The sequence below is a fragment of the Tiliqua scincoides genome, chromosome 2 (assembly GCF_035046505.1).
Source record: "Tiliqua scincoides isolate rTilSci1 chromosome 2, rTilSci1.hap2, whole genome shotgun sequence".
Lineage (NCBI taxonomy): Eukaryota > Metazoa > Chordata > Lepidosauria > Squamata > Scincidae > Tiliqua > Tiliqua scincoides.
The window spans coordinates 10,892,247-10,911,736 of record NC_089822.1 but is presented as its reverse complement, the minus strand read 5'-3'; the positions used below and the strand labels follow the sequence as shown (position 1 = coordinate 10,911,736).

The 19,490-nt window shown below is 39.7% G+C and overlaps 1 protein-coding gene and 1 pseudogene across 21 annotated transcripts in view; one reads left to right on the top strand and one right to left on the bottom strand.

Moving 5' to 3' along the window:
- The window catches only part of TCF4 (transcription factor 4), a 444,763-nt gene that overhangs the window by 320,522 nt on the left and 104,751 nt on the right, over positions 1 to 19,490 (top strand). The gene's annotated exons all lie outside the window — the stretch shown is intronic.
- LOC136643338 (5S ribosomal RNA) lies at positions 9,627 to 9,745 on the bottom strand (annotated as a pseudogene).

Genomic DNA, 19,490 nt, shown 5'->3' with positions numbered 1-19,490 from the left:
CACTCCAGATCCTTCTTTATTGAAGATAAGGTGGAAAGATGGGTATGATGGAGAACAAGGTCTCTCCCATTTTTTTGCATTTATTTTTGAAATGGCAATTCATTCAGCCTGTGAGTACTTTGAGTTACTGTTTTCATAATAAAGGCATTATAGCCTTTGAGAATATATCTCCTTTTTCCCATTCACCTGTTGTTCATGTCATTCGTTTTCTCTGGAGCAACATTTTTTTCCTATTGACATTATTTAAATGTGAAGTACTTGTTTAAAAAAACACAATTTGCAGAGGAAGTGCTACGTAGTTAAATGTATGGTTGGAGCCTATGTATCGCTATCTAGCTCATAATGTTCCATAGTCAGATTCTGTTTTTGCTTTTTTCCCCAATAATGCATGCTTTGTGCTCTGTAACACACTGAGCATAATAACTGGATTGCCAAAGCTTATACTCTCTCTGCATCTTGTAACTCTAATATACTAAGATATCCCTGATAATATGTATAGTCTGAAATTGTGTAGTGCCACTTTTTTAATCTGATGTTTAGCATTGCTAATTGCATATGACTGAAATTTTAGCAAGCAGTTGTTTGATCAAATGCCACCCTTTAAAGAACATGGAAACAGAAAAGATGACATTATTGCAAATGGAATTGAAAACAAAAGTGGCAAAACTTTCACTTAATAGTATTTTAAGTTCTCATTATTGGTTCCCATCCGCATGCGCATGTGTTAAATCATATAGGGAACCCTACAATTATCATAATTGCTCTTTTTTTGTACGTTATACCAACAAGCGTCAAGCTATCTCACCAACTAGTTGTTTTGAAATAGTTATTTGTCAAGTCATCAAATCACAAAAAGTAAATGCTAATGTGTTTTTGTGTTTGTATTTTGTCTGCTTTTCTTATTATGGACCTTTACAACTCCATAAAGTTCTTAGTTTATAGTGTTGTTTCTGCTAATAGTTCAAATATCTGGGCCAAATGGTACAATAATTCAACTTATCGATTGCAATAAATGAAGCTCAAAACCTGTGTATGGCAGGGATCACAGTTAGTGCTGTAACCCATATTCTAAATTTAAAACTGCGCATTACATATAGAGATAATAACATGCCAAAAATCTGTAATTCACAGTGAATCCTATTGAAGCGAATGGAACTTAGACCCACACAAAACACGAAGGTTAGCGTACACCTACATAAGTCTCATAAACGGTACTACAGTATCAGCTTTTTAATTGTAGCATTATAGACTGATACGTTAATTATGTATATTTTAAATGTGCATGTTATTTCTGCATTATATATTATTTTAAAGTTGGTAAGTCGCTCCCCCCCCCGCCAATTCCAAATTGGAGCATTCTAATTCATCGTTCAACTTATATCTATTATCAGTAGTTTTGAAAGCTGTCTGATGACATCAAGGAAAGAGAAAACACTATGCGCCTCAGATTTAATATGGGCTGTAGTTAATATGGCTGTAGTTGTCCATCCATGGCCCTACTTCACATTTTTGTGGTTTTGTATTTTCATGTTTTATAAAGAAAAATATAATGTAGCATGAATACTCCATACTAGACAGTTTGTGGAAGTAGCAATTGTAAGTATTATTTCTGAAATAAATTCTTGCTTTTAATCGCATACTTTGGAGTAACACATTGTTTAGCCTCTTTATAGTGCAAAAACAAGTGCTGTTTCAGTGCAGTTCTGTGCATGTCTACTCAGAAGTAAGCCCCATTGAGTTTAATGGGGCTTACTCTTAGGTAAATATGTGTAGGATTGCAGCCTTTGTCCTGTTCATGATTTGTCTTATTTATTTATTATTTCGTTGAATTGGGGTTTATCGTTATATAGCTGTATAGTTATAGATATATTGGCAGAGGCAAACCTATTGAAATTATTGGTTCTGAATGCAGCTTTATATCGACTCAATGCTTGCATACATTTTTGCATGTTATGGACCACTTCCTTGTCATGTGTACCAGTTTGAATATGGTTTCAGAAATAAAAATTCCTTCCTTTCCTTTGCAAATAAAATTATAAATAATGGTTAATCTACTTAATCATGAATTGCTGACAGACCTGTAAAATTAATACATTGTCTCTTTAAGAAAAGTGGCATATTCTTAAAATCTTGGGTTTAGTGCAAGTTTTGTTTTTGAGGGAGGGTAATTTAAAAATGCTCACTGCCAGTGCAGTCTTTAAATACCTTTCCAAGTGATCTACAGGAAATTGTGCAGAAGAACTGTTTGTTTCCTGTGTGAGAATATGTCTGGTTCACGTTATAGTCCGTTTACTGTAAATTGCCGTACTATGCCTGGGCTCTAGAATCTGGATGTATTGAATGAAGCTGTATGTAGCAAGAGTCAAAGATAGACAAGGGCCTGCTAGATTTTTAGGGCTATCACTGCCTTAATTTACTGGTATTTGTGTCTTCAAGTTTTGTGAGTAGGGGTGACTTTGGAAAACACAACTGCTGTCAATTTCCTGCAGTTACTGCGTGGTATATAGGAATCTATCACATAAGGCAGAACAGTGTGGGAGACTGCCAGATTGATCCATATACCAATGAAGTTGCAGTCCTTGACTTAAATAATTTAGTTCCACTGAAGTCAATGAAGATAAATTGGCTTAAGCCATTGTAACTGTGGTTTTATGGACTCACTGTACTGTTCTGTGGTCCAGTTACGTATCACTCCAGTTTGCGTTTGACAAGGAGGGATTCCTTCACTTTTGTGCTTGGAGAATGTCAAAGCTGATGGATGTTGCTGTAGAATTAATGAAAACTTAGTTTCATGCTGCAGCTTCCAGAAATTAGGCATTCTGTTAATTAACATATTGTAATATTTTAGTTCTAGCAACCCAATCATATGAATTGCAATGTCTCCATTTTAGGTTTTCACGTGAATTTTCCCTAAATGTGTATAGGTCAAAGTTTGCTTAGAAAATATTCCAGTATTATAGTACTGAAAATAATTTAGACACCTCAATGTGTATTCACTGGTCTTCTGCTGGTCATAAATATCTAAAGCATTTATGTCTCCTAGAGTAAGTGATTGTGAGTACATTAGAAGCACATTGGTTGTCTTTGACTCACCAAACCATCTTGTATCCTCCACGGACAGTTGCATAGACAGAGTTGCACATGTCCACAGATATAAACACATCCTATTGTAAAGTTTAGTTCAGTTAAAATTTATCAGTTAAAAGTGTATCAGTTCAGTTAAAGTCATATCAGTGCTGATACTTTGCTTGTGTTGGCATTATCAGCATCATTGCCGTCATGTTGTCAACCTTTGGAAATTCTACTGCTATGCCAGTAGTCTTCTTTAGCATTTCAGATCTGCGTGTGTACATGTGAGTGTTTGTTTCTCATGCATGAGTGGAAATCTTCCTCCACAAGTTTTTATTTTATTAGTATGATGACCCAAAAGATTAATAATGATTTAAACTGAGGAAATGCTGTACACCTGCACTGTTTTAATGGGTGTCTAAACAGAAGTGGAGTTACTATAAATATCTCAGTGTACAAAATCTAGTTCGTGTAAGAAAGGTGTGCTTCAGCATTTAACTAAGCAAACAGCAAGGAAGAATGGTTTGAAGTGGAGAGATAACAAATGAAAAGCAGCATTGTAATGTGTCTCTGTTCAGACACCCCTGAAATATGAAGTCTTTGCCTGTCATTCTCAGGGGAGCAAAAGCTGAGCTTTCATAGAGACCAAATTACACTCATCCTGAGAGAAGGCAGTGTTGAAGTAATTGGTGGGGCAGTGTGGAGAATGTTACATTCCAGCTGCTTCCATTGTAGTTGACCTGTAAATGCAAAGAGGATGTTAACAATCCAGGCTAACATTTGACTTGGCTTTTTCACCTCTGTAAACGTTTCAGTGAGAATTATAGACTAGGAAATTCTGTGTACTAGTAACAGCACTTAAAGAGTAGAAATCTATAATATGAGAGAGAGAAATGTGGTTTTTTTTTTTTTTTTTTAAATTACACTTGCTGGCTAACTCCCTGTAATTACATCTAAAATAGTTTATATAGCTGATCCTTATTATTACGAAGTTATTTTATTTGACTGCTGTGTTTCAGATTCCCACTCCTTTATGGTCAATTATAATACCCTTCCTCCTTAATAAAATAATATATTTCACATATTTCTGTACCCTCTGGAACAACAGAATGTGGAATGTAACTGATTGTCCTTAAATAGACTCTGCTTTAACAGGAATAAGATGGAGTTGCTCAATGGCTTTTCCTAATGAAGAAAAAAAAATCCTCATTGATGTAGCCTGCATATTTAAATCCATCCAGTTAAGGAGTGACATGATTAAAATAATCAAATGTATTACTTTAAAAATTAAAAAGGATAAGTAGTGCACCCCATTATTTTATTGACTTCTAAATATAAATTGCAGAAATGTTTACATTCTTAATGGCATTATTAAGCTGAACTGACAGATCAGCGGGAAAAAGTTGATTGCCCAGCATATTATTACTACTGCACCTGTTACAACAATTCCAATAGAGGAAGAATAACATACAGTGTGTGATGACTCTTTAGGCTGTTTTTGAGAGCAATTGTGGAGGTGATGGAAATGGCTGCAAAATATATTTAAAGCATCATTTTTGATATGATGCCTTATGCTTGCTTTGATTAGCACTGAAGCTTTTAATATGTTTTATGTAACCTAGAAGTAAACATGCAAAATGAAGAATGTATACTTTCTGTGATACCTGCTGCCTAAAAGTTTCTGAAACCTACCATTGGGGGGGGGGGTCAACATCGAGATATACATATGCTTGAACCCGGGTCATATACACACAAACTTGGGTGCAAGTCTCATTGTTTTTAATAAAATGAACTTGATATTAAATTAATGTAAAATCATTGAAATTTATTTCCAAGAAAATTGCAGTCTCCATATACATAAGACATATGGGCCACAATCCATCACACAGGTTCATACTCTTAAATTCCACTAAAATCAGTACACTCTGGACTCTGTGCTAGAAAGTGGCCTTATTGTGTAGTTTCAAAATAGCATTGCATGTTTTTATTCCCACCCATCCCCACCCCCAAATAGTCCAATAAGGACTTCCCTTGTCCTTTTTTTTCTTTCTAAAGAGAGTTTCCTTTGATTCAGAAGCGTACTAAAACAATTGTGATTGTATTATTGATAAGTGTTTCCATGGTGAAATTAAATAAAAATCATATCAGATTTTTATTGGCTTTCTCTCTTACATTTTGCCATTTTAACAACTAGGTGAGCCTTATGTATCATACTGAAAAGTAGCACGTGTTTTTTTTTGGGGGGGGGGTAGTCTGGGTATGTTAGCAGCATTTGATGTGCCCATGGCCAGTAAGGGAGTTCACATTCAGTATGGCAGCAAATCCGAGTTCTGAAGAGTCCAATTTTTCCTGCTCACATCCTTCATATTCCTCCGTAATTATTATCACTAACAAAAAATAGCATTCCTAAATAATATTTGCAGCACTCGTATACAGTGTCTCAGAAATCATTCCAACAGTCCTGTAAGGTAGGTGAGAGGGCTGGTTGAGATAATACTGTAGTAGTTTATGGCTAGGTGGGGGTCATATACCAGCCCTTAGAGGCTATACCTAATTCCTGTTTCTGTACATTGTGAAAGCATCCAAATGACTAACAAAGAAGAGGCTGTCTTTGGGGCTCACACAGACTGCCTTTCCCTTCATGTGTGTGCATATTCAGACTTAAGCTACATAAAATTTAGGGAAAGGTCTTCCACAACAGAGGGTGTGACGTGGCTTTCAATCCAGCACCTCTCAGTTTCAAAATGAAGAGCTTTCCTTGTTCCTTTCCTTACCATACTTTTTCATTCTTTAGACTAACGCCACTGGCTTGGGATCATGAAAAGTTAAGTTAGCCCCATTATAGATTTATTCTGAAATGATCTATAGCTTCACATAGCCAGGGGGCTTCACAATTAGGGGGGGAAACGGCCAATTTGTTTTTGTGTTGTGCACAGCTTTTGTATAGACTGTGTAAACAATTCCAGAGTTTCATCTTCACAAAAAACCTCTCCATTTCTAAAATTACAAAGACCTAATATTTATCACATATATTACTTAATCTGCAGACTGACTTGGCAGCAAAATCCTTATACGTATAAACAGATTGGCTGCTCTTTAAATCAAGGTTTTGCAGAGTTGACACTATTTCTGTAATTAAAAATATTTTTTCAGCTAAGCAATATGCATACATGAAACTGATAATTATTTGTTGCTGCTCTAAGCCTTTCACTTGCCTCATATGGGAAATAAATTCCATGCATTCACTATTGTCATAGCATAACTAAAAGCTGAAACCTGTTACTAGATATCTGTGCAGTGCTGGTGCCAGTCATACCGGAAGTTTGGTTGGCAGAGGGAATAATATGTGCCGATCAGTTGTGTTTTCATTTTGCTACATTTTCAACACAGCGGCTATGTTCAGATTAGTTATTTTCGAATTCTGACAGCTGTGATATTTAAAACGATCCCAGCTGTTGTGATGTAAAATTGATTTTTCTATTAACACCTGAAAAGAGACCTTGTGTAGTATTAAGTATGTGAATGCTAGAACAGTAAGATGATATGTTCTGATTTGCCTGCAGTAATCCCATTTCCCAGCACTTGCAAATAAAGCAAACCTATTTCTTGACTGGAGCTGTCGGAAATAAGAATGCAGGTTTGAAATCAGTTACAACAGGAAGAAGCTACATAATAAATTAAGCCTTTTGGAACAGAAGGCATGATTCTATCCATGCTCACCGTGGAGTAAACCCTGTTGAAAATATGGGGACTTTCTTCTGAGTAAATGTGCTGCAAATAATCCTTAATGTGTATGGAATTTGATTAGCTCTGTAGAAGTTTTGCATTTGATGTGGATACTGTTTTTCATGTAAAGTCAGTAATTTACTCATACATATTTGTTTCTATAGAGGGAAAAAATTACTGGAATTATGTTATGCACAAAATTTAATACAATTTTTAAAAAATAACCTGGGATCATATTTGTATCAGCTTATCAATATTTCAAGGGAAAAAACACTTTAAACTGTTTTTTAAAACATAAGACAAACTATAAATTTTGATGTTTCATGCCATTTGAAATACCTAGAATCTGTACAGTGCTATTTACTTGTTTGTTTAGTGCCGATGATGTCCATGGTATTGTGTGGAGTTGCATAAGCAAAAGGCAGGCCCCGCACCACAGAACTTACGATCTACAAACTTACAAACAATTTCAGTGCAAAAAGGGGGCTTTTAGGGTTCCAGCATTTTAACTGAAGGACTCTGCCTCAAAGCCTGCCTGCCTTTTCTTCATGGCAATTAATTGCTGTTCACTGCCCCAATCAGATGCTGTGTCCATCCATCCCCCCACCCCACCCCAAACAGGCCTTATTCAACTTCTGCCTAAAAACAACAATGCTGTCATACAGCCAATTGGATTTGGCTAAATGATGATGTCACTCAGGGCAGATAAAATCTCACTCACTAATTTAGAGTGAGATGGGCTTCACTGGTTGTCCTTGAGCAGAACAAGACCAATGTGGGGGGGAAATGACTTCCAAAGAAGCAGGTGAGCAGTCGGCAGAGACGCTCATCGGGAGAATCTTCGCTACTAGAGCGGAAAGCAGAGTAGGACAACACTGGGAACCATTTTCCTGTTTTCTCCCATTCTTGCACCCACAGAAAAATTACCCAAATTGCTGGCTCTGTCTCAGAAGGACAGGCAGGGCTGTGCTGTGTGAGCTGCTGTCCAATGCTGCCACCTCTGCTGCTTCTGCTGTGACACTCTGGAGAAAGAAAATTTGAAAGCCCCCTTACCATGTTCTTTACATGGTTTTCCCAAACCCAGGACTTATGATTTTATTTACACGGACCATGCAAACTCCCTCATTTGCACTGTCCCAGTAAATAAAACCAGAAGTACCACACTTCCATGTTTGAGAAACCAGCACTAGAAGCTTAGGAAGGAGCTGGGTGAAGTGAATCTTGATCAAGTGAGCAGGAAGCACATCAGTGCAGCTTGCATCCACAGTGGGGTAGAGGGAGGTAGTAGCGGACTCGGGGGAAGGCCACCCCATCCCCACCCACCCTCACTTTTCTCTCCATCCGCTGCTGATGCAAGCTGCAATAGGAGGCGTCATGGTTGGGCCGGCATGTTACATGGTTGAGGACATGTACATGTGTCCTCTCTCTAAAAATTAAATTCTGTGCATGGGTGGGTGGGTGGGGAGTAAGAAAGAGAAATCAATAACTTCTCTTTTATCAAGATTGCACAGTCTGCTGTATGTATGAATAAATGGGTGTTGTTGTTTTTTAACAGCACTGTATTTCCAGATATTTTGCTTGTGTTGGTGCTTTTTTCTATTTTCTTTTGCAAAGGTACCTGAACTGACTACATGTGCCACTTGATTTAAGCTGATTTGGTCCTGCTTCAGAATGTGGTATTACCCTCTGCGTAGAAATGTCCAGCCTATGAAGCTGTAGGCAAATTTAACTTGGTATCTGTTATACTCCATCAATTTTTAACACTGACTGCAGCCATAAACAGCTTCGTGTGCTGGTATGACGACTGAGAACTCAGGGCAGATATTGACAGTGTGTGGAGGACATTGGAGTTGAGTATGATGGAATGGTCAATAAGAGGGATCCTTTGTGTGAGGTCTTGAGATTGAAACACAGTTAAAGGATGCTCTGAACAATAAGAAATCTCTTCCAGTCACCCAGCAGGTGGCTAGCTACATTATTCAGTTTCTGTCTGTCACATTCATACCCAGTCTTTTATTTATTTATTTATTTATTTAGTTAGTTAGTTAGTTAGTTCCTTAAAGGAACTCAAGGCAGTATTCATAGACTCATTTTATTTTATCCTATAATCTGCAAGACACAGTGTGGCCCAAGGTAACTCATTGAAAAAAAATACGTTCAGCTCAGGAACTGGTATAAGAGATCATGAACGGTACTAATGATTATAATAATTATTATTTATTAAGTACCAAAGGTCATCAGGCACTGTACACAGTATTTAAAAGATGAAGGACATGACCTGCAGATGAACAATCTAAAATCAGTCAGTGCAGTAAAATATCCACCTCTATAGGCAAAAATACACATGGCTACACTCTTGCATGCAGTTAAGCCATTTCTGCCCAATGTTGCATATATGCAGCATGGACCATATGTGTACACCTGTGGGCTGGGCAAAAATGGGTTAAACACTCTTCAGCTACATTGATTTCAGTGGGATTTTAGTGCATATAATTGTGTGTGGAGCTGCAGCTATCATTATCAGCTATTCAACTTGCATTAATTAACCTGACCAATTCATATGGTCCATTTGATGTGTTCTGTTGAAATATGTAGATCTGTTTTTGTAACTTCGACTTTGAAATCAAGTGCCACAATAAACTGAGATCAGCCTGCATGGTGGATGGTGGAGTGCTCTGATTATCACTTTATTTTTGGATCGACTAAAAAATTAGGAGAGTCTGAATTTCACCCCAAACACCCTGGTTGCCCTCTTGTGGGGTGGGGGGGGGCAGGCCGTAAACTTCTAAATAATTGGTTGGCAACCTACAGTCTCGAAAGACTATGGTATAAGCCTACAGCACCCGGTATTCCCAGGCGGTCTCCCATCCAAGTACTAACCAGGCCTGACCCTGCTTAGCTTCCGAGATCAGATGAGATCAGGCATGTGCAGGGTAACAGTTGTGTTAATTCAGTTCACCCTTGCACTAAAATTTCAGATAGTGTGAACATCGTATTCCAAATGTATAGAGAATAGCTAAAATAGAAATTATTTCCAAATGCTGGATTTAGTGGACACTGAATTGGTGACCAGTGTTTTTGAAGCCTGGGTGATGCACTTTTTACTGGTTTAAAGAGATAAGCATGTAAGGGAGAGAAAATGTTGCTATATAGAATTAGGATCAGCCCAGCGGCTGGACCGTCAGACCCGAATCCTATGGACTGAGAGTGCTGGGTGCTTGGTGTCATAAGAGCGCCATAAAGCACTTTTGACACTCAGAGAATAAGCAGACTTGTTTGGAAGGCCTGCATTGTTCTGGGGTTGACATATTCCCACCATCAGCCACCAGTAAAGTTTGCACTGGGTGGAGGGGAGGGTGGCGAAAGGGGGTGTTTCTGGGCGGGAGCAGGGAAGAATGGGGGGATGAGGCCTGGGAGAGGGGTGGAAATGGCAGTGCTGGTCTACACTGCATCTTTACCCCTGTCCTGGTCTGCGAGGGCAACTTTCATCCTAGAATACCTCTGCTGAGTCACTAAAACAAGCCAAGATTATTATTGATTCAGATGTAACTTGGAAACAAAGTTTGGTTAACAATCCAACCACAAACGATGGGCTCAGATCCCAGTTTATTTCCCTGACATAACACACACAGTTCAGATGATCAGACAAACCATGGTTGCATAAAATAAATCATGGCTCTGTGTGATGTATGAGAGCCCAATCCTAAGCTCTTCATGCCACTCCACTGCTGGTGCTGAGTGTCACAAATGTACCGTAAGGCACATCTGCAGCCCTCAGTGCCGGAGCTAGCTCAGCCATTTCTGGGCCAGGGCCGTTGGACTGTTGCTGCTTCGCCGCTCAGTGGTTGCCCGAACTGCGGCGTGGCGGAGACGGAGGTGGGGAGGAGACGTTCTGAGGTGGGGAGAGTGTAGGGAGGAGGCTTGCTGGGGGGGGAGTGGGGCGGGAGGGAGGTGGGACTGGAGGAGCTCTGCTCCTTCACATCCAGAGCCTCCACGTCAGGCTGCTGGCCCGACACAGAGGCTCTTGATTCTACAGCAGCCCAAGGGCTGCTGCAGAATCGAGTTGCCCAATTGTGAGGCTGCTTGCCTTACCCAGGGGAAGGGGATATTTACAGTTCCAGTGCAATGGGCAGCTCAGGATTGGGCTGCCCATCAGCCACTGAAATGGTTGTTTGTCCCACAGGGAAAACATTCAAGGACTTACATGGGTACCTGTAGCTTTCACCAGAGGGGCAAAGAGTAGATTTATGGGACAACTTATATGGAGAAAACAATGCAGAGGTGGGGTGAGGCCTGAGCTGCTTCCGAGATGTGATTCATGCCTTCCTCTTTTGCTGCTTTGCAGTAACTGGAAAATCATGGGAGATAAGGTTACTGATTCCACAGGGTCTCATCTGGTTTGGTCCTGAGTGACCTAGTCCATCATTCCCTGCAAGTAATAACCTTGAATGCAGCAAATTCAAGCAATTTCAATATTCTGTTACTGATTGTTTTCTAGCTTTTTCAAGGCTCAAACCTATTCAACCTCCCAGCACTGATGCAGACATGCCAGTGCGGCTGTACTGCATCCTGTGGGGGTGGGGGTGGGGGGAGGACATGGAGGCCTCCTCAAGGTAAGGGAACATATGTGGCGGGGAACACATGTTCCCTTACCTCAGAACTGCATTGCGGCTGTATCAACACTGGATAGTTGGTTAGGATTGGGCCCTCATTCTTCTACAAAGGCTGAAAGGAGTTGTGTTGACATTTTTCTTGAGTACGCCGTCATTGTCTCCACAGTTACTCCACAGTTTACACGTGTATATTGTGAATGACAGTACCTAATAGTAATAGCATGAATGTCAACATGTATGATCAAGATTGCACTTCACCAGTTTTTTTTTTTAGTCAATTTTTCTAGTTTTGTTACTTGGTAGTGAGTCTTCAAAGAAGAATTTTGCATTTTCATGTGCCCCCCTTCTCCCTGTTGTTGCTGTGTAATCAGAACAAAAACATGGTGATCTGTTGGTAAAAAGAAAACTTCTGACAGTTATATAGCCCAATTGTATGCATAGTTTACATGGAATTAAGTCCTGTAGAACTTACTCCTAAATAAGTGTGCAATCGAATTTCAGGCCTATAAATGAGAGTAATAACTTATATCATAGATTTATCAAAGTTCTCTTAACAGCCTCAGGGCTAAGGAAACTTGTGCTGTAGGAAGAGCATTCCTACGTCTCCCATTTAAAAAGAAAAAGATCTGCAAGATTTAAAAAAAATTATCTGGATATAAAAAAAGAACATTTCTCATTAAGATCATTATTGCCTATGATGTTCTAAAGAATTTTACGCACTATACTAGACTAGTGCCAAAAAGCTGCTGGAGTTCATTAGGCCAGTAATCTTGTATCTGCAAGTAATGCAGTACTTGTACACAGTAATGAGTGAATGTTTCTCCACTTTTCTTGCCTGAATCATAGCACATTTGCACCCAGATTAGTGGTATCCATGGTTGCCTTCAACAAGGATTTGCAAACTTGCTTCACACCCTTGTTGGCATTATCTTGGGTGCAGATACTATACTGAACTTCATGCTGTAAATGGAAGAAAGGGGGCATTTCTGGAGGAGGAAGAGGAGGAGGAGGAGGAAGGGGGAAGGGAGTGCATAAGCATGAGGGGCATTTCCAAACCTTCAATGCTGGTTAAAAATTAGGAAAATTTTACTTCAGGCAATGTGGAAAAATGGGATGTACATTCAAGTATTAGTTTTGCAGATGTATACATGCATGCCAAGAGTGTATGGCAAAGACATGTATGTGCTTCAGATGTATATTAGATCTTGGCCAATGTTACTGATGTCTAAGAACAACATTCTGTTCTCTTCCTGGTGGTCAAAAATTATCCCTGTCAGGGTAAGAATCTGCACTACAGAATTTGGTCTCATTCTTATTTCTTACGGTTGCTTTCACTGTGCTTACATTTTGTTTACCTTGCTCAGAGTTTTAATGTACCATTCAGTGCCTTTTTTAGCAGGTGGAGAGTCAGCTTTTTGTCCCACACATCAGATTTGTGCGATGGCATATTTCATACCAGCATTCCTCTGCTAAACTTATTTGATTTTATGCCTTATTGATTTTGATAGAGTTAAAAGTCTTCCTTTCCATGCCACTTCCATTCCCAACAGCCAGATATGGACAACTCTTCTTTAGACAGACAGACAGACAGACAGACAGACAGACATGCATGTCATTAGCTGATAGAAAAAAAACAATTCTGAGTGTGTGAAAAGTGCTGTTCTTTCAAGTCACCACAGAGATCCAGAAATGGGACTGGGACAGGGTGAGCATCTTTGCTTAGGTGAATAACTTGCTCTTCCCCCCCCCCCCAATGCTATCTGTGTCAGTTTTGACTTAAGTCAGTCTATGATGAGAATGCAAAAACTGCATGGGCTCGACTGTGAATTTGATTTCTCTTTGGTGGTCTTGCAGCATCCCTGCAAGTTCTACGCTCCAAATAAAATTCATGCATCCCTTATTTTGCTTTCTACCTATGTGCAGGTTCTTGAAGCAATGCAGAAACTGTGAAGCATGCTGGGATCACTCCTAGCACTCTGTTTAAAGAGTCCATGGGATGGAAAGAGCAACCTTGCTTCTTTCTCTTTATACAATGAGAACTACAACATTCACTGTGGAGGGGATCCTAGCATGCTTTGCACTTCCAGCTTTGAGTCAAGAGCCAGCAGAAGGAGCCAGGTAAGTGGGCAGGATCACTGTATTCCAATCTTTGGTGTGCAGGGATCTGAACCCCTTCATTTTTCTCACACTGATCCTATTTCCGCTTGGCTTTTTTTAAAGAATTCAGTGGAGGATACACTGGGGTGAGCCAAATCACTGCATTACAAGGATCAGAACAAAGCTATCTCACTCCTTCCTGTGCGCAAGCTCTTTACATGAAGCAGGTAATGTGGGGTCCATTAGAAGCAGCAGTCCCAGCATCCTGTACATTCCTGCTTTGATTAAAGTGCCAGAGTCAAGGAAGGAGCAGGTAAGGAGTCTGGCTCCATCTGAAAAGAAGGGAGGTGTCTGTTTGCCACTCCCTCTGCTTCCCCCAATCTGCCTGATGTGAACACTGTCATTCGCTTCATTGTCTAACCTGCCTCACAGGTTGTTGTGAGGATAAAACAAGGAATAAGAACCATCCTACTGTCCTAAATAAATGGCATTTCTACCTTGTGGAATTGAAAAGTGGTCCCTGTACTGTAGCCTATAAAATGCTACCACTCATATATTTTTGTTTTATAATCTTTATCTTCTGTCCATATGTAGATACTTATTTCAATATACAACATACCTCAGATTACCTATTTGTTAATAAACAAAGGACGCAGTGCAGCCCATCTATAGGCAAACAGGTGGTCTGGGTGTATAGCTGTACTTCAAGTCTTTACCATTATGTGATGCTGGTTGTACTTCTGTCCTGGGAGTGGGGGATGAATTCCAGTTCTTATCAGGATGGCTGTATCACAGTTGTGAGCAGGGTTGGAAGAAGCTGAGTGGAGGTCAGATGGCATGCCATGGTCACCCAGTGCATGATTGCTAGATGTGGCTAGCACTTGAATGGCTGCTCATGGGTTGTTGTTTTTTTCAGATACTCAGTGGCACATGTTTTTTCCCAAGGCCCAGGAACACTCCCAGGTGATATAGGTACAACTTGATGTAGGCTATCAAGCACCATCATGACTGATGGTCCAGCACTGACATAAGGGCAATGCAACTCTGAGATAAGGGAACAAACATTCTGTTACTTTGAGTAGGCCTCCACGAGTGACAACCAACTGCAGGATGCAGCACATGTCCCATTGGCACCACTATGCCAGTGCTGGAAAACACTAACATAAGGGGTTAGGATTGCACCCAAAGTTTCTTTGCCCCGGTGATTTAAAAACAGCCTTGCTGACCTTTGTGATATAAGATAAGAGTCATTAAGAAGACAATCCATCAATCTGTCCTACTCCAAGCTCTTAGAAAGGCGTTTCACTCAGCTCCTCCCTTCACCAATGCAAAGTGATCACCTTTCTTTCATGTACTCAGGGGAAAGGAAGGGGTCGCCTGGAGAGAGAAGGATTGATGGATTGTTAGCCAGCTGCTCCCCTCTCTCTCATTAAGGAGGCTATTGTTAAAGGACTGTTCAGTTTTTTAAACTGATTTTAAAGGATACATTTTCCCCTTCTCCAGGGATCAGCACATTCCTTCTCATCTGCAGTGGCCATTCGTGTTGAGTCAAATTCGTGTATAAAAAATCCGTGTATAGCAAGGCTGGACCTGTAGTATGTGAATAGCCCTTCCACTGTGAAACCATGAACTCCCATTTTTCAGCTCAAATGAATGCTGAGATTTTTTTTGTAATTCTTCATAAGATATGAACACTGAATATCAGCAGCTAACAGTGTCGCAGACTGGCAGTTGCTTTATCCTGGTCTCATGATGCTATGCACAAACTATCATTGCTCTCTGTAATAATTACAATGTTAAGAGTCATTTGTGTTGTGTACACTCTTTCATCTTTACTGGTGTGTGGTTCCTGTTATGCAAAATACTTTAAACTTAGTAATGCCCATTTGCATTAATATTTTGGTTCCATATAACTAGTTATTGCATCACAAAAACCTAAAAAATTCTTTCTAATAAGCATTGTCAGGAAACAAAAAAAAATATGGTTTTCATTAAACACAGTTGCATAAAGTGCAGTAGTTTGTTGCCAAAAGTCATCATGATAAAATGTAGTGCATATTGAGGCAGTTGTATATTCCTCATCAAAGAAAACTATGACCTTTTGAATTGCAAAGCTTCAGCACTGCTTACTATATATTGTCATTTATCTTGCTATCAGAAAACCCCTACAGAAACTCTAAGCCTTCCTTAATATTTTCAGTAACACATGTACACAGAGAGAGAGAGAGGGAGAGCGAGAGAGAGACTACTGTTTTCTAGAAGGGGATGTTTGGTCTCTTGGAGTTTTATCCTTGAGGAGGCCTCCATGACAGCCCCCCCTCCCCCACAGCAGGACACAGTGCATGCCCCATTGGCACTACTACATTGGCGCTAGAAGGTTGAATAGGTTTGGGCCCGAGTCACAAAACTTTTAAAATGTAAATGTGAAGTTGTAAAGTAGGATTTTAGTGTATCATTTCCTTATTAGCTTCCCTGGCACTTAGATCTGTTTAACAATAGTTGTGGTTTGGCCCAGCAAATAGCTTCAGGGCTTGACCCCAGTTTTACATCTCAGTTTTAATTTAATTTTTAATGTAAAATGGACAAATTAACAGCCTGCTTCACAAGATTCTTATGAAAATGAAGGAAATGAGGACTGTAAGTTGTTTATGTGCAATAAATTATCCTCTATCTGGTTCTATTAGAGTCTATCATATTAAGTATGTCTTTAGGATTTTCATTTAGGTTCCGAATTCATATTTAATTAATAGCATCCATCTTGTCTTGCCTTCAGGTTGCAAAACTTAAGAACCTTTGAAGAAAATTTAAATTTTTTATTTTATAAAATTGTTGTTGTTGTTCTTGTTCTTGTTATTAAGCTGCTTACCACAAGTTTGCTGAATGCAGAATGATTCACTGGATTCTATATTTCTTCATTCCGATCTTGTCTGATCTCGGAAGCTAAGCAGAGACAGGCCTGGTTAGTACTTGGATGGGAGACCGCTTGGGAATACCGGGTGCTGTAGGCTTATACCACAGTCTTTCGAGACTGAAGGTTGCCAACCAACCATTCCCAAAACAGAAATTCCTATTGAGGAGCTAATATTCCTTTATTAATGATCAATTAAAATCGAGCATTTCTGAATTTAAGTGCCTTGATCAAAACCCTTGCCATGATCTCTTTCTTTAACTAGCCACCATCTTGAATTAATTTGGAATCAGTAGTGTAAACAAGTTTAAAACTGGCCCTTTTATATGAAGTCAGCAAGCTTGCTTAGCTGTGGTCTCTATTTGCGCGCTCTCTCTCTCTCTCTCTAACTTCTGTAGGCAGCAATTCAAAGCTATGTTAAATAAAAACAGTGCTACACTCTGGAAAACATTAATTTTTTAAAGAAATGTTGGATTAATTAATCAGAATATAGTTTCTGGTTTTGCTCTATTTATTATATAAAAGGTCTTTTTTCTACATTGTTGGAACTTTATCTCAGATAATATTCTTAAATAAACTAATCCCAATAGTTGTCAAGAAACTTTAGTAGGACCCTCATAGCTAATGAATAAGCAGACAGACAACATGTGGTGTAAAGAAGCTTTGGAGCTGGATAGGGGTTCAGTGATATGAGCAATTCTGTAACTCTTGTCTTTTTTTTACATTTATATTATTATGCCATAATAAGCCATGGAACAGACAGAAATTTTGGCATAAATTAGAAAAGTATTATGATCCTATCTAGTAGATAACAGGAGAGAGAAGACTTTTACAAAATTATTACTGTGAGATATGAGAAAATCTCCTGTTCTATCAATTAAAAGTTGCTAGTTCTTATTGTTAAGACATAAAATCTTGAAAATGCTTTTACAGGATATCTTGTATTTGCAATAGTTCTTTAATAGCTAATTGTCCGTGGCAACCCATATCCGATTGAAACGTTAATATAAATTAATGGGATTACAGAGTTGAACTGTTGTTGTTCTTGCAGTCTTATCAGAGCAGCGGTTCCCAAACTGTGGGTCCATGACACACCAGTGGGTCAAGACCTGCCTGACAGGGCAGATTAGGCATTGTGCATCATGGGTTAATAATAATAATAATAATAATAATAATACAGGTATTTATATACCGCCTTTCTTGTTCTTTATTCAAGACTTTATTCAAGGCGGTTTTACATAGGCAGGCTTATTTAAATCCACGTAGGGATTTTTACAAATGAAAGAAGGTTCTTTCTTTCAAGAACCACAACATTCAGGTGTTTCTCTCTGATCTGTTTTCACATTCTGGCCTCCATCCTCCCATGCTCAGAGCAGATGGAATAGTTCGGCTTCAGCTTGTCAGCTGCTTCAAGGTCGCACGGTGACAGTGGCACGGTGCCGGCAACCTTGTGGATGTTATCTTCAGGCAAATGGAGGCTGTACCCTCTAGACCAGACCTCCTGCCCAATCAACTTGCTGCTTAGAGAGAGCAATGCTGCCCAATCACCATTATAGCCACAGAGGCTTGAGCTGCTGATATTGAACCTTTTTTTTAGGTAAGTCATGATCCTGGAAAGTTTCAGAACCACTGCATTAGATTATTTGGGTTGTCTTTCTTGAACATTGTCATCTTGTCCCACAAAAGCCCTAGGGCCCAATCCTATCCAACTTTCCAGCACTGGTGCAGCCACAATGCAGCCCAGAGATAAGGGAACAAACATTCCCTTATCTTGAGGAGGCCTCAGTGACTGCCTCCCTTCCCCAGGATGCAGTGCACACCCCATTGGAAAATTGGATAGGATTGGGCCTCTAGTGAGCTGGCCCTTTAGGGTTCGTTCAGTGCAAATCTATGCATGTAGACAGATAATTGCAGTCAGCCAACATCTTATGCAAGGTTTATGTTCCAGAGTCAGTACATAAAGCTAAAATTGTATATACTTAAAATTATCCTGCAAACCCCTTGTACCCAAAAAGGAAAAAAAATGCATATGGTCTCTTTAAAAAACTGTGAGTGGCACTTGGGAACTAAGTTTGGCTGAGAGAAAAGCAGATTCATTCTCCCATCTTAGGCTTGCTCTGGGTCATATACAGGTTGAGCCTCAATCTTCGCGTGGGTTCCGTCACGCACTCACGTGGATGGCAAAAAACACACTATAGCAAATCTATTTAAAAAACAAAGTTTCTTTGCTCTGATGATTTAAAAACAGCCTTGCGGACCTTTGTGATGCAAGACTAGATTCATTAAGAAGACAATACATCAATCAGTCTTCCTCCAAGTGCTTACAAAGGTGTTTCACTCAGTCCCTCCCTTCACCAATGCAAAGTGATCACCTTTCTGCTCAGGGAGAAGGGAGAGGCCGCTGGAGAGAGAAGGATTGATGGATTGTCAGCCAGCTGCCCCCCCTCTCTCAATAAGGAGGCTGTTTTTAAAGGACTGTTCAGTTTTTAAAACTGATTTTAAAGGGGTGCATTTTTCCCCTTCTCCAGAGATCAGCACATTCCTTCTCATTTGCAGTGGCCATTCTGGTTGAGTCAAATCCGTGTATTAAAAAAATCTGTGTATAAATAGGCTTGACCTGTATATCCTGAGTAAGTGGAATGGTAGGAAGAATTGCTTGCACTTTTTAAACTGTAGTTTTCTCTTTTTGCCAAGCCTGTGTAGTTGAATTTGCATAAGTAAAGTGTACATAAGTTGTGGGCCAAATGTAAGTCCATTTCTGTTCTATATGACACTAACTGCCCAATTCTATCTAACTCCTCATGTCCTGTTCCACTCCCTCCCTGTGTCCTATCCCCTATGCTGGGCTTACCTGTTCCAGAGGACTGTCCTAAGGTCTACCAGTGCATATGGGAAGACTCTGGTCCTTGTTTTGGCACACCGGCAATTTGTGCTGGTGTCCAGTGCTTTATGGCTTCTTTACATTAACTGCACTGTTGGAACACATGTTTCACCACTGATAGGATTGAGCTGCCTGGCTGCAATCCTGTGGACACTCTCTTGAGAGTAGGTCCCATTGATCTGAAAAAGGCTTACTT